The sequence below is a fragment of the Mycteria americana genome (genome assembly GCF_035582795.1).
Source record: "Mycteria americana isolate JAX WOST 10 ecotype Jacksonville Zoo and Gardens chromosome Z unlocalized genomic scaffold, USCA_MyAme_1.0 Scaffold_18, whole genome shotgun sequence".
Taxonomy (NCBI): domain Eukaryota; kingdom Metazoa; phylum Chordata; class Aves; order Ciconiiformes; family Ciconiidae; genus Mycteria; species Mycteria americana.
In genome coordinates this window covers 514,318-529,857 of record NW_027445436.1, presented here as the reverse complement: position 1 = coordinate 529,857, position 15,540 = coordinate 514,318, and the positions used below count along the sequence as shown (strand labels likewise).

The 15,540-nt window shown below is 46.7% G+C and overlaps 1 long non-coding RNA gene and 1 pseudogene across 2 annotated transcripts in view; both read left to right on the top strand.

The window, feature by feature from the left end:
* The window catches only part of LOC142402866 (complement component C7-like), a 37,170-nt pseudogene extending 34,797 nt beyond the window's left edge, over positions 1 to 2,373 (top strand).
* The window catches only part of LOC142402955 (uncharacterized), a 904,242-nt gene that overhangs the window by 503,551 nt on the left and 385,151 nt on the right, over positions 1 to 15,540 (top strand). The gene's annotated exons all lie outside the window — the stretch shown is intronic.

Here is a 15,540-nt window from a genome sequence, read left to right as displayed (position 1 = left end):
AGTGTCATATCCACATGCACAGTGAAAAAAAAAAAAGAAATGAGATAAGGGTAAAAATTAAGAAAATATGTATACACAGACACAGGGGCATGCATATGTTTGACCTTACTGAAATAAGGTGGGATGAGAGTAATTAGTCAGCAATAGTGTCAGTAACCATCAACTATACTACCAACAGCCCCAGATGTGGAGACAATGCAGTGATTTTTGGTTGAAGTTTCCCCTCTGCAGGCAAACAGGGTCATGTCTGCTGTCCCCTCCCCCCCCAAGCAATTTCTGCCTATTTGCTTGGTAAGTCTTAATCCATAATGGAGATTTATTAAACAAAAAAACCAACAACAAAGCAACAACTTTCAGGGATATTAAAGCTTCATGTAAAAGTAGAAAGCTACGGACACCTGATCTAAAGCACAAATAAGGATAAAGCTTTCTCAGTGTGTCAGTACAGATTCAAGAAAGTCCTGCCATTACTTGCTACAGAAATCTCCACAGGAATGCTTAGTAAAGGCCTACTTAATTTTAAAGCTTGGAATACAACTCAGCAGTCAAAGAACAGTACATGTGCAATCATGAAAATTCTCCAAGAATCATTATTGCTTTTATTTTAAAAGTTAGTGCAGTGCAGTGGGTTGACCCTGGCTGGATGCCAGGTGCCTACCAAGCCACCCTATCACTCCCCCTCCTCAGCTGGACAGAGGAGAGAGTCTAACAAAAGGCTCATGGGTCAAGATAAGGACAGGGAGAGATCACTCAGCAATTACAGTCACAGGAAAAACAGACTCGACTTGGGGAAAATTAATTTATTACCAATCAAATCAGAGTAGGGTAATGAGAAATAAAGAAAAAGTCTTAAAAAACCCTTCCCCCCACCCCTCCTTCTTCCCAGGCTCAACTTTACTCCTGAGTTCTCTACATCCTCCCCCAGAGCAATGCAGGGGGACAGGGAATGGGGGTTGTGGTCAGTTCATCACACTGTCTCTGCCACTCCTTCCTCCTCACACTCTTCCCCTGCTCCAGCATGCAGTCCCCCCCCCGGGAGACAGTCCTCCATGAACTTCTCCAGCATGGGCCCATTCCACAGGCTGCAGTCCTTCAGGAACAAACTGCTCCAGCGTGGGTCCCCCATGGGGTCACAAGTCCTGCCAGCAAACCTGCTCCAGCGTGGGCTCCTCTCTCTCCACAGGTTCATAAGTCCTGCCAGGAGCCTGCTCCAGCACAGGCTCTCTGCAGGGTCCCAGCCTCCTTTGGGCACATCCACCTGCTCTGCTGTGGGGTCCTCCACAGGCTGCAGGTGGATATCTGCTCCACCATTAACCTCCATGGGCTGCAGGGGGACAGCCTGCCTCACCATGATCTTCTCCAGGGGCTGCAGGGGAATCTCTGCTCTGGCACCTGGAACACCTCCTCCCCCTCCTTCTTCACTGACCTTGATGTCTGCAGAGTTGTTTCTCTCACATATTCTCTCTCCTCTCTTCTGACTTCTGTTGCACAGCAGGTGTCGTGTGTCGTCCCCCCCCCCCCCCCCTTAAATGTGTTCTCACAGAGGCACTATCACCATCGCCGATTAGCTCAGCTTTGGCCAGTGGCAGGTCCATCTTGGAGCTGGCTGGCACTGGCTCTATCGGACATAGGGGAAGCTTCTAGCAGCTTCTCACAGAAGCCACCCCTGTAGTCCCCCTGCTACCAAAACCTTGCCATGCAAACCCAATACATGCAAATTAAGGACTACATGACAGGACTTGCAGTTTTCATTACCATCAGTGTATAAAGATATTCAGGTTCATATTTCTACATAGGGCTTTGGAGCCTTAGCTTTTCTGGTGACAATAGTGAAGCCAGTAACTCTGAAACCTAATAAGGCTGTTAGCAGCGCTGAATCATAGCTGACAAGTTTAGCAGAAACAAACAGCTGCTGCAGAACTGAGATGAATTTTTAAGCTTGAACATAGTACCTGTCTCCTTCCATCTAACTCATGATCCATGGATAAATTACTGAACAGTAACTTTGCAAAGTTTATCATATCTTTTTAATAGTGTTGATTCCTTCCATGCAGTAGATACTTTTATTGAACATACAGGATGTGACTTTATATCACAGTTGCATAATTCAGTGCCTTTTAAGCTCAACTGAGGATAATTTCAGAGTAGACCTTTAACAGCCCTTGATTTTCTGACCCTTAATAGCACTGTCTGTGTTCTACTTTCAGTGCCTAGTGTAAAACCAGAAGCAACAGAGCCTAGATGTCAGCCATGGGAGAAAGTGCAGCAGTCACAACATGTGTGCAAAATGCCCTATGAGTGGGGGTAAGTTCAGGCTCAATTTGGCAATGACTTTCTCACTTCATTCAAGACCAATTAAATTTCTTAAGTCTTCAGTCCATGACAGATGAGAAAGCTTTACTCATATGAGAAGGAGGCATTGTACTTTGTTTGCTTTACAGCTCAATGTCCTGTTCATCACTTACCTGCCTTGTCAGAGCTGTCAGTGGGTTTTAGCAGTGATGGAATTTGGTTGGATGACAGAAGGTGAAGGGATAATTTCATTTCCACTTGATCTGTGAAATAGATGGAAAAAAATGAAGTTATATTTTGAAGATTTAGAAGATTGAGGAAGAGTTAGAACAGAGGCCCTTGGGACATAAAACATCAAATCAATAAGCTAGTGAAATAAAGCAGATTTCTTTTCCCTGCTGAGAGACTGGAGAGTTATGAAAGGCACAATTATCTAATATCCCATTTACACAGCAGTTTGCACAGACCAGTCATGTCTCCTGACCTCATAACTTGCAAACCAGAGTTTATTGTTTCCCATTTGATCTAAGCCTACATTCTGCAATAAGCAATGCAGGAGAAACATGGAAATGAGTAACTCTCTCAGTTCTTTGCTAAATGTGGAGGTAACAAAACCAAAACAGAGGAGTAGCAAGAAGATACCCGAGACCACCTGGTGCTGATGGCCAGATGTACCAAAGAGATCAGCACTCCAACATCCGGGCTAGTTTTCATAGACTGAAGTTGTCTATAAAGTCACCACAGTGTGTGTGAGCTCTGGATACAAAATCTGGCCAAGTTTAAGTCACAGCAGGAGCTGAGCAGTCTGGAAACTCTAGGATAACAGACCCAATTTGCCTTTTCCTCTTGTAGCAGGCAGAAGAAATTTTGAAGTCGTCTCAAGTTATTTCAAGGTAGCAGAACTTCTCAGTGGAGAATGTGTACTTTCCATCAGCCACATAGTTCAAGAGTGCCCTGCACAGTGACTCTGGTTCTAAGCCAAAGTTAGCACACTTTGAAGATCTCAAAATTAAAATTTGTGAGCTTAGTTCAGGTTTTGTAGATCCACTGGGCACTTCCCTAGGATCTGAGGCCATTATCTTGCATGCGAAAATAAGTGCCAGATTTGTAACAACTCTGCTAAGACTCTATTCCTATCCTTAAACATCTAAATATTTTAAATAATTGGGTCCTACTCTTTTGTCTCAATACTCATTAAAGTGAGGCAACAACCCCTCCTCTGGTTCATGGGTGCATTGAGGGTAATTACATAGAAGACAAGGGGGGTCCACAATGCTAGGGAAGGCCTTGGGCAGAGTCACAATAACCTTGGAAGTTAAGTTAATTACATTGTTATGCATTCAGGCTTCAGTTATAATTAATCTACTACCTGCCTGTTTCTATTTTTTATAATTACATTCAAAATTGCAGGAAGATAGATAACAGTAATTTCTGTTACCTGATGCCATCTTTTCACTGTTTTGAAACAACATATCTAATAATAGAAGGATAAATCATCAGCTGTCAAAGCAGACTAATCTGACAGCCTATTAAGGCTGCAGGACTAAGGCACATAAGTAGATCTTGGTCCTTCCTCAGAGAGCAGAAGTAACTTGGCTTGCTTTGCTGTGATGGTGACACTGAGCAGCAGTTTCTGCTTGGAAGAGAGCTGGGAACAACAGTTCACATGGGAATTCAGGAACACCATGGTTTCAGACCCATCCTACATCCTTTCAGTTTCTAAGAGACTAGCAACAGAGACTTCCAGGGACAGTACAAGAACCCCACAACAGGCTGGTGAGGGGTAATTTGTCCCTCATGACATGGTGTCTTAGGCTACATCTATCCTCATCAATTAGAGCCAGGGAACTACCCTAGGCACCAAAACTGCTAAATTGCTAAAGCAGCTCCTGGCAGAGCTTTGGCAAGGGCCAACTCCCAGATAATTCCCAGGCACAGCACAGGAGTTACTAGGGTCAGGGACCATTCCTAACAGGCAGTCTGATGCAGTCCCCATCTTTTGGGGGCAAGGAGAGTTTAACAGTATGGACACCAGCTATTCTGTGTGAGTTGTCCCTTATGCAAGGAAGGGGTCAGAGTACAGTTAGTGTATTAATACAGACGAAACCTCAGCCTCCAGTAGCTAAAGACTATCTCCACAGTGAAACATGAGACTTGATAGTTTTTCAATACTATCCTCTCTTTTTCCCCCCCTCCATTTATTTGCATAGCATCCATGTCTCTCTCAAGAGTTCTTGGCCTGTGTTACATTAAAACTTATGGTCTTAAATAAAATTTTAAGAAGTGAAAATCTTTTCCAGCATATTGAATTTTTCACTTTTTAGTTTCACTGAAAGTTGCCTGCCTCTCATTGTAGGTGAAAGGGAGAGAAGGTATTTGTTGACTTACATCTGCTATTTCATTTCTCACCATACATGCTTTAATAAAGACTTGTTCTTACTTAAGCCTTCTTTTTCAGGTAAAAGGTTTTGAATTTCTCACGTTCACTTTACACAAAGGCTCTTCCTTGCCTCTAATAATTTTTACTGCACTGCTCTGATGCTCCTAGTCCTGTAATAGCCTCTCAGCAATGAGTGCAAATTAATAATTTCTCTTATGAGCACAGATTCTACATCCTTTTTCTTATGCATCTGAACATGTTGATTTCCACTGGCTTACTCCCAGCTGATCCAACCATAGCAAATTTGTAAAGCAGTCCCAAGACAGCTTGAGGGATTATACTGTAGGTAGAGATTGGCAACATGGACCATGAACTCCCTGTGTTTCTTCAGCAAGAGACCTCCCTGGGTTCAACCTTCGGCAGCTAGTTAAACCAGCCTCCCTCCCCTCCCCTCTTTTGGGTGTTGCTAAAGTGGTACAAAGCAGAGAGATTGGTGCACTTGTGTCTGGCCTTAATCTTTTCAGCTAAATTAAGCTGCCTCATAAGGACAAAAACTTGTTTAAGACTCAAATATTGAGATTTATCATCCTCAGACAAATAAAGAAGGCCTCTGAACAATTTTAAACAACTTCACTATAGATTAGATGCTTCCACTGGATCACACTTTGTTCTTCCAAATTCAAGCTGATATTTAAAAATGAAGTGTTTCTTACACCTCTGCCTGCAAAGATAACTTTTACATTATAAATCAATGCACCACTATCTCATAGGCTGTGCAGCCAGACAAGCAAACAACATAATGCAGACAAATATATGGGCTTCCTTTATTAGCTGCTTGGTGCTGCATATCCATTGGGCTGTCCTCTCATTGTGCCTTGGAATTAGAGCACTAACCTTATTCTTTATGTTAAAAAAAAGAGCATTAAGGAAAATTCAGGCAACAAGTTTACTAGGGATTTAGTAGCTGTTATTTTGACTAAGCACAACAGTTAAGGGACCTATTGCAGTTAAGGACATTAACTTATATCAGAGATGTATAATACAGTTAATAATCTTTGAAGATATATTCAGTTGCAGGTAGATACAACAATCAAAGTTTTCCAAATCAGCTGATAAACTCTGTACCAAGTTTTAAATATCTTAAAGATGCACTATATTACACATAGTTTAAACTTTCTGTAAATTCAGCTCTTTAATGAGACTTGAAAATCATCTCTCAAAAAAACCATTCTCAAAGTTTGGAGCAGGCACTTTTCCCCAGTACCTTAGTTATAGATTTACCAAAAAACACTTCTGATTTCCAAGAGAAAAAAAAAAATTACCTTAACATTTAGCCAGCAAGCAAACAAGCTTTGAATCACAACTTTCTTACTAGAGCTTCTCTTTTCCAAATTCCTCTTCCTCAGTCTGACAAGCCACTTTTGTATGAACTGTTACCTCCCCTTCAGGCAGCCTCATGAAACTCATTAGGGCCATTTACCCATTCCTCATCAGCCTCTGCTCCCCACCAAACACCTGTTTAGCTGAGGTTGACCCTCAGAACTGACCCATTAGATAATAATAATTTCTGTGGGAGTGTTTCTGAGCTCAAAAGGAAGTGCTGTGCTGAAAGGGAAATAAGCCTTTAGAGCTGTACTTCAAAGCTCTCCATCCTCTAGGACTGCATCTCTGCTCTCTCATACTGTGCATAGCACCTTACCTGTGGCTGTAAAGGACAGCCAGAAGAGCATACCCTGCTCTGGAGAGACATGTTTTTGTTCATTCCACACAGATGTCACTGATTGCATTAAGAACAAGTGGAGAAGTTTGGGGTTTGAGATTAAAATCCAGAAATAATGGAAGGGCTTTTTCCTTCCCTCCTACGCTTACAACATGAAACACAAATGATAACAACTTCCTGGAATTGTCCCTGAAGCAAATGCTGTTCAAGGTTGTCCAAGAATCGTTATTACCACTTTTACAAGCTAATTTTTGTGGGTGGTAGCACAATATCTGAATTTCAAGAAATAAACAAGTAAATTCCCTGGATAAATAAGAGAAGATTTTTCATAAAATTTCTATGGAGATGTATGCATATTTCCAGAAATATCTTTGGTCTCTGATGTTGAATCATAACATTTTACTTAGTAAAAGCTGAGGATTTTAAAGGACAGCAGGTAAAAGGTCTTTAAGTATATTCTCATCTCTTATAGTTAAGAAATAATTATAAAATAATTTATGTGCATGTGTGTATATATCATTATCTGTATATGAAATGTTTCTGTGTATGTACTTAGGTCTATGCACGTGTAATATATTAGAGAATAATTGATGTCTGAAGTCTTTTTAACTAAAGTCTCACTCTCACTGCTACTGAGGTCAATGGTAAGTACCCACTAATATCCCTGTCCTACAGAGGGGAAAGATTCTGGCTTTGCTGAGGTGCAGCATCCTGTAGAAAAGGATGGTCTACACGGCACCAGGCCTGCTGGCGTCAGATGGGATTCATCTTTCTCAAAGGGGGAAGAGGGTCTTTGCTCATGAGCTAGCGGGGCTCATTGACAGAGCTTTAAACCAGGCTTGAAGGGGGAGGGGGATAATATCAGGCTCGCCCATGACAAGCCATGGGACGACACGCCAAGGTTAGAGGGACAGGGTGACAGCAAGGGCCCTCAGCCTGTTGCTCTGAGACATGCTGGGTACACTGCAGCACGCTTGAAGTCTTACAGAGATGAGCCAGGGGCTCCTGAGGTAATAGGAGCCAACAGGGAAACACTGGTGAAATACCTCAAAGGAATTAAGGGATGTTCCTCTAAAAAGGTGACATGGCCGACAGCCCAGATGAAGTGCCTCTACACCAATGCATGCAGCATGGGCAACAAACAGGAGGAGCTGGAAGCCACCATGCTGCTAGAAAGCTATGACCTGGTTGCCATTACTGAAACCTGGTGGGACGAATCCCATGACTGGAGTGTGGCTATCAATGGCTACAGGCTATTCAGAAGGGACAGGCAGGGAAGGAGGGGCGGAGGTGTTGCCCCCTATGGATATATGGAAATGGATATAACATTTGTAACTGCAGACTTGAGATGACCTTCATCAGCAAAGCATTTGTACTTAGGAAAGGTTTGCAGCTGGTGAAAATAATAAAATGCAACAGTGATTTTGATGAAGGAAGGCAAACTTAGTTCACCTGGGGAAACAGGCTTTATCTTCAATAAATTTAGAACTTGCAGTTGTCCACTTCATTTCACTGCAAAGCCTTTTTTTTTCTTATAGTTTGTATCTCACATCCGAATATTAAAGGCAAACCACACGATTCCATACAGGGTAAAGAATGCTGTACAAGTGACAGGTTTTTCTACTTTAAAGTGAGCTTATATTTTTCTTTCTAGAGAAGAGCCAGAGTGACAAGGGAAATAATTCATTTGTGGTAGTCCTAGAGCAAGATAAATGTAAATTCTTTATGATGCCTGAAATGAGGTGTCAGATAAAGTAAATAAATAACGAATAGAATAGAATAGAATAGAATAGAATAGAATAGAATAGAATAGAATAGTTCAGGCGGAAGGGACCTACAACGATCATCTAGTCCAACTGCCTGACCACTTCAGGGCTGACCAAAAGTTAAAGCATGTTATTAAGGGCATTGTCCAAATGCCTCTTAAACACTGACAGGCATGGGGCATCAACCACCTCTCTAGGAAGCCTGTTCCAGTGTCTGACCACCCTCTCGGTAAAGAAACACTTCCTAATGTCCAGTCTGAACCTCCCCTGATGCAGCCTTGAACCATTCCCACGTGTCCTGTCACTGGATACCAGGGAGGAGAGATCAGCACCTCCCTCTCCACTTCCCCTCCTCAGGAAGCTGTAGAGAGCAATGAGGTCGCTCCTCAGCCTCCTTTTCTACAAACCAGACAACCCCAGAGTCCTTAGCTGCTCCTCATAGGACATGCCTTCCAGCCCTTTCACCAGCTTTGTTGCCCTCCTCTGGACGCATTCAAGGACCTTCACATCCTTCTTAAATTGTGGGGCCCAGCACTGCACACAGTACTCAAGGTGAGGATGCACCAATGCTAAAGACAGCAGGATAATTGCTTCTTTTGACTGGCTGGTTGTGCTGTGTTTCACAGAATCACAGAATCAAAGAATCGTATAGGTTGGAAAAGACCTTTAAGATCATCAAGTCCAAACGTAAACCTAACACTACCAAGACCACCACTATACCATGTCCCTAAGCACCTCATCCAAACATCCTTTAAATACCTCCAGGGATGGCGACTCAACCACTTCCCTGGGCAGCCTGTTCCAATGCTTGATAACCCTTTCAGTGAAGAAAAATTTCCTAATATCCAGTCTAAACCTCCCCTGGTGCAACTTGAGGCCATTTCCTCTCGTCCTATCACTTGTTACCTGGGAGAAGAGACCGACCCCCACCTCTCTACAACCTCCTTTCAGGTAGTTGTAGAGAGCAATAAGGTCTCCCCTCAGCCTCCTTTTCTCCAGGCTAAACAATCCCAGCTCCCTCAGCCGCTCCTCATAAGACTTCTTCTCCAGACCCTTCACCAGCTTCATTGCCCTTCTCTGGACACGCTCCAGCACCTCAATGTCTCTCTCGTAGTGGGGGGCCCAACACTGAACACAGTAGTCGAGGTGCGGCCTCACCAATGCCGAGTACAGGGGCACGATCACTTCCCTAGTCCTGCTGGCCACGCTATTTTTGATACAAGCCAGGATGCCATTGGCCTTCTTGGCCACCTGGGCACACTGCTGGCTCATATTCAGGCGGCTGTCAACCAACACGCCCAGGTCCTTCTCTGCTGGGCAGCTTTCCAGCCACTCTTCCCCAAGCCTGTAGCATTTCTTGGGGTTGCTGTGGCCCAAGTGCAGGACCTTGCACTTAGCCTTGTTGAACCTCATACAATTGACCTCAGCCCATCGATCCAGCCTGTCCAGGTCCCTCTGCAGAGCCTGCCTACCCTCAAGCAGATCAACACTCCCACACAACTTGGTGTCATCTGCAAACTTCCTGAGGGTGCACTCGATCCCTTCATCCAGATCATTGATAAAGATATTAAACAGAACTGGCCCCAGCACAGAGCCCTGGGGAACACCACTTGTGACCGGCCGCCAACTGGAGTAAACTCCATTCACCACCACTCTGTGGGCCCGGCCATACAGCCAGTTCTTTACCCAGCGAAGAGTTTGATGCACCCCAGAATGCAGTTTGCCCTCTTGGCTGCCAGGGCACACTGCTGACTCCTATTGAGCCTGCTGTCAACCAGCACCCCCAGATCCCTTTCTGCAGGGCTGCTCTCCAGCCACTCCTCTCCCAATTTATACTTGTGTCCAGCATTACTCCATCCCAGGTGCAGAATCAGGCATTTATTCTTGTTAAATTTCATCCCATTAATCATAGCCCAATGCTCCAATCTATCTAGATCCCTCTGCAAGGCCTCTCGTCCCTCGAGAGGGTCAGCAGCACCTCCCAGTTTGGTATCATCAGTAAACTTGCTAAGGGTGCATTCAACTCCTGCATCCAGATCATTGATAAAAATATTGAAGAGAACTGGCCCTAGGATTGAGCCCTGGGGAACACCGCTGGTGACCGGTCGCCAGCCAGATGTGGCCCCATTCACTACGACCCTTTGAGCCCTGCCCTTCAGCCACTTCTTCAGCCAGCGCACCATGTACCTGCTCATCCCACAGTTGGACAACTTGTCCAGAAGGATGCTGTGAGAGACAGTATCAAAAGCCTTACTAAAATCCAGAAAAACTACATCCACCGCCTTCCCTTCATCCACTAGGCGGGTGACCTTATCATAGAAGGATATCAAATTAGTTAAACAGGACTTTCCCTTTGTGAACCCATGTTGACTGTGCCTGATGATTGCATTGTTCTTTAAATGCCTTTCAGTAGTACCCAGTATGATCTTCTCCCTAATTTTTCTAGGAACTGAGGTTAGACTAACAGGTCTGTAGTTTCCTGGATCTTCCCTCATGCTCTTTTTGTAAATTGGAATAACGTTGGCTAGCTTCCAGTCAGCAGGGACCTCCCCAGACTCCCAGACCTTTGGAAGATGATCGAGAGGGGTCCTGCCATAACATCCGCTAGCTCCTTCAGTACCCTGAGATGAATCCCATCAGGCCCCATGGACTTGTGAACATTCAGCTGATACAGCCGGTCCCTTACAATTTCAGTTTCCACAAATGGAAAGTCACTGTTCCCACAGTCGTGGTCCTCCAACTCAGAGGACTGGGCAGCCCAAGGTCTATCAGTATTATTAAAGAATGAGGCAAAAAAAGCATTGAATACCTCTGCTTTTTCTTCATCCGTATTTGTCAGGTGACCATCTACAACAATTATTGCTCCAATGTTTTCCTTAGACCTCCTCTTGCTATTAACATACTTTAAAAAAGCCTTTCTTGTTCTCTGACACAACACTGGCCTGTTTCAACTCTAATCGAGCTTTGGCCTTTCATGTCTTCTCCCTGCATATACGAACCACAGCTCTGTAATCTTCCTGCAAGTGAGCCTGACCTCGCTTCCAGAGATCGTACAATTTCTTTTTCCTCCTGAGTTCCATGAGGAGTTCCCTGTTCAGCCTGGACTGCAGGGAAAACATGCGGCCACCCAGGTCTCAGGCTGCAGGGAGTGCCAGGGCCTCTCACTGTTCACGCATGGCAGCCGTGCGGACAGCTGTGTGAGGTGCGACCAGGTGGATGATTTGCTCTGCATGGTGGCAGAGCTACAGGAGGAAGTAGAAAGGTTAAGGAGCATCAGGGAGACTGAGAAAGAGATCGACTGGTGGTGCCATGCTCTGCCCCCCTGAGACAGGAACAGGAGCAGCAGCAGCCACCAGTAAGAACCCACAATCAAGGGGATCCTGTATCCCCCCAACCACCAGGCTGAAGGCAGCAGCTCAAAGGAAAAGAATGAACAGAGGCAAGTCCACGCTCGTGGTGGCAGGCGAAGGCCCTCCCTGCCCGCCTTGCACCCCCAGGTGCCTCTGCACAACAGGTGTGAGGCCCTGGAGGTGGAAGGCCAGTCAATGGAGGATGGGGACAACAGTCTATCTACACCAGAGCTGTCGCCCAGGTCAGAAGAACGTACCTCTCGTATCAACACCACCTCCACAAGGAAGAGAAGATGGGTTATAGTTGTGGGTGACTCCCTTCTGAAGGGAACCGAGGGTCTGATATGCCGGACGGACCCTCCTCTTAGGGAAGTCTGCTGCCTCCCTGGGGCCCGCGTGAAGGATGTCACTAGGATACTCCCTAGCCTGGTACGGCCCTCGGACTATTGCCCCCTACTGCTCTTCCATGTGGGGGGCGATGAGGCTGCAACACGAAGTCCTAGGGCGATTAAAAGAGACTTCAGAGCCTTGGGACGGCTAGTAAGGGACTCTGGAGCACAGGTTATTTTCTCCTCTCTCCTTCCAGTTGTGGGCAGCGACACTAGAAGGAACAGAGGCACCCAATCTGTTAACGCATGGCTCCGTGGCTGGTGTCATCGCCACGGAGTTAGTTTTTTTGACAACGGGATGGCCTACACAGCACCGGGTTTGCTGGCGTCTGATGGGATTCATCTTTCTCAAAGGGGAAAGAGAATCTTTGCTCAGGAGCTTGCAGGGCTCATCGACAGAGCTTTAAACTAGACTTGAAGGGGGAGGGGGATAATATCAGGCTTGCCCGAGAGAAGCTGAGGGACGACGTGCCACGGTTGGAGGGAGCGGGTGCCAGCGAGGGCACTCAGCCTGTGTCTCTGAGATGTGTGGGGTACGCTGGGGCACAGCCGAAGTCAAACGGAGTTGAGCTAGGGGATACTGAGGCAATAGGAGCCAAGAGGGAAACACCAGTGAAACGCCTCAAAGCACGCAAGGGGTGTTCTTTTATGAAGGAGGCACGGACGACAGCCCAGCTGAAGTGCCTCTACACCAATGCAGGCAGCATGGGCAACAAGCAGGAGGAGCTGGAAGCCATTGTACATCAGGAAAACTATGATATGGTGGCCATCACAGAAATGTGGTGGGATGACTCGCACAACTGGAGTGCGGCGATGGATGGCTATAAACTCTTCAGGAGGGATAGGCGAGGCAGGAGAGGTGGTGGGGTAGCCCTGTACGTCAGGGAATGTCTGGATAGTTTAGAGCTCGATGATGGTGATGATAGGGTGGAGTGTCTATGGGTAAGAATCAGGGGGAAGGCCAACAAGGCAGATATTGTGGTGGGAGTCTGTTACAGACCACCCAACCAGGATGAGGAGACAGATGAACTATTCTATAAGCAGCTGGGAGAAGCCTCACGATCGCTAGCCCTTGTTCTTGTGGGGGACTTCAACCTACTGGATGTCTGCTGGAAATACAATACAGCAGAGGGGAAACAGTCTAGGAGGTTCCTGGAGTGTGTGGCAGATGATAACTTCCTGACACAGCTGGTGAGTGAGCCAACTAGGGAAGGTGACCCGCTGGACCTCTTGTTCACGAACAGAGAAGGAGTTGTGAGCGATGTGATGGTTGGAGGCCGTCTTGGGCAGAGTGATCACGAAATGATAGAGGTTTTCATACATGGAGAAGCGGCGAGGGGGGTCAGCAAAACTGCCACCTTAGACTTCTGGAGGGCGGACTTTGGCCTGTTTAGGAGACTGGTCGAGAGAGTCCCCTGGGAGGCAGCCCTAAAGGGCAAAGGAGTCCAGGAAGGCTGGACATTCTTTAAGGAGGAAGTCCTAAAGGCACAAGAGCAGACTGTCCCCAGGTGCCGAAAGACGACCCGGCAGGGAAGAAGACCGGCCTGGCTGAATAGAGAGCTCTGGCTCGAACTCAGGAAAAAGAGGAGAGTCTACGACCTCTGGAAGAAGGGGTGGGCAACTCAGGAGGACTACAAAGGTGTAGCAAGGTTGTGCAGGGAGAAAATTAGAAGGGCCAAAGCCAAGCTAGAGCTCAGTCTGGCTACTGCTGTAAAAGACAACAAAAAACACTTCTTCAAATACATTAGCAGCAAAAGGAGAGCTAAGGAGAATCTCCAGCCCCTAGTAGATGGGGGAGGGAGCATCATAGTGACCAAGGATGAGGAAAAGTCTGAGGTACTTAATGCCTTCTTTGCCTCAGTCTTTAATAGCAGGGCTGACTGTTCTCTGGGTACCCAGCCCCTGGAGTTGGAAGATAGGGACGGGGACCAGAATGGAGCCCCCATAATCCAGGGGGAAATGGTGAGTGACCTGCTGCACCACTTAGACACTCACAAGTCTACGGGGCCTGATGACATCCACCCGAGAGTACTAAAGGAACTGGCAGATGTGCTCACCAAGCCCCTTTCCATCATTTACCAGCAGTCCTGGCTAACTGGGGAGGTCCCAGTTGACTGGAGATTAGCAAATGTGAGGCCCATCTTCAAGAAGGGCCGGAAGGAGGACCCGGGGAACTACAGGCCTGTCAGCCTGACCTCGGTGCCGGGGAAGCTGATGGAGCAGATCATCCTGAGTGCTATCACACGGCATGTAGAGGATAACAAAGGGATCAAGCCCAGCCAGCATGGGTTCAGGAAAGGCAGGTCCTGCTTGACCAATCTGATCTCCTTCTATGACAAGGTGACCCGCCTAGTGGATGAGGGGAAGGCTGTGGAAGTTGTCTATCTAGACTTCAGTAAAGCCTTTGACACGGTTCCCCACAGCATTCTCCTGGAGAAACTGGCTGCTCATGGCTTGGACGGGTGTACTCTTCGCTGGGTAAAAAACTGGCTGGACGGCCGGGCCCAAAGAGTGGTGGTGAATGGAGTTTACTCCAGTTGGCAGCCGGTCACAAGTGGTGTTCCCCAGGGCTCTGTGTTGGGGCCAGTTCTGTTTAATATCTTTATCAATGATCTGGATGAAGGGATCGTGTGCACCCTCAGTAAGTTTGCAGATGACACCAAGTTGTGTGGGAGTGTTGATCTGCTTGAGGGTAGGCAGGCTCTGCAGAGGGACCTGGACAGGCTGGATCAATGGGCCAAGGTCAATTGTATGAGGTTTAACAAGGCCAAGTGCAAGGTCCTGCACTTGGGCCACAGCAACCCCAAGAAATGCTACAGGCTTGGGGAAGAGTGGCTGGAAAGCTGCCAGGCAGAGAAGGACCTGGGGGTGTTGGTTGACAGCCGCCTGAATATGAGCCAGCAGTGTGCCCAGGTGGCCAAGAAAGCCAATGGCATCCTGGCTTGTATCAAAAATAGCGTGGCCAGCAGGACTAGGGAAGTGATCGTGCCCCTGTACTCGGCACTGGTGAGGCCGCACCTCGACTACTGTGTTCAGTTTTGGGCCCCCCACTACAAGAGGGACATTGAGGTGCTGGAGCGTGTCCAGAGAAGGGCAATGAAGCTGGTGAAGGGTGTGGAGAAGAAGTCTTATGAGGAGCAGCTGAGGGAACTGGGATTGTTTAGCCTGGAGAAAAGGAGGCTGAGGGGAGACCTTATCGCTCTCTACAACTACCTGAAAGGAGGTTGTAGAGAGGTGGGGGTCGGTCTCTTCTCCCAGGTAACAAGTGATAGGACGAGAGGAAATGGCCTCAAGTTGCACCAGGGGAGGTTTAGACTGGATATTAGGAAATTTTTCTTCACTGAAAGGGTTATCAAGCATTGGAACAGGCTGCCCAGGGAAGTGGTTGAGTCGCCATCCCTGGAGGTATTTAAAGGATGTTTGGATGAGGTGCTTAGGGACATGGTATAGTGGTGGTCTTGGTAGTGTTAGGTTTACGGTTGGACTTGATGATCTTAAAGGTCTTTTCCAACCTATACGATTCTGTGATTCTGTCATTCTGTGATCATGCACTGGTGGAGTTCGCAGACCTGAGGGATAGGGGACAGCCGAAGAGTAAAGTCAGGACCCTGAATTTTAGGAAAGCAAACTTCCAGCTCTTCAA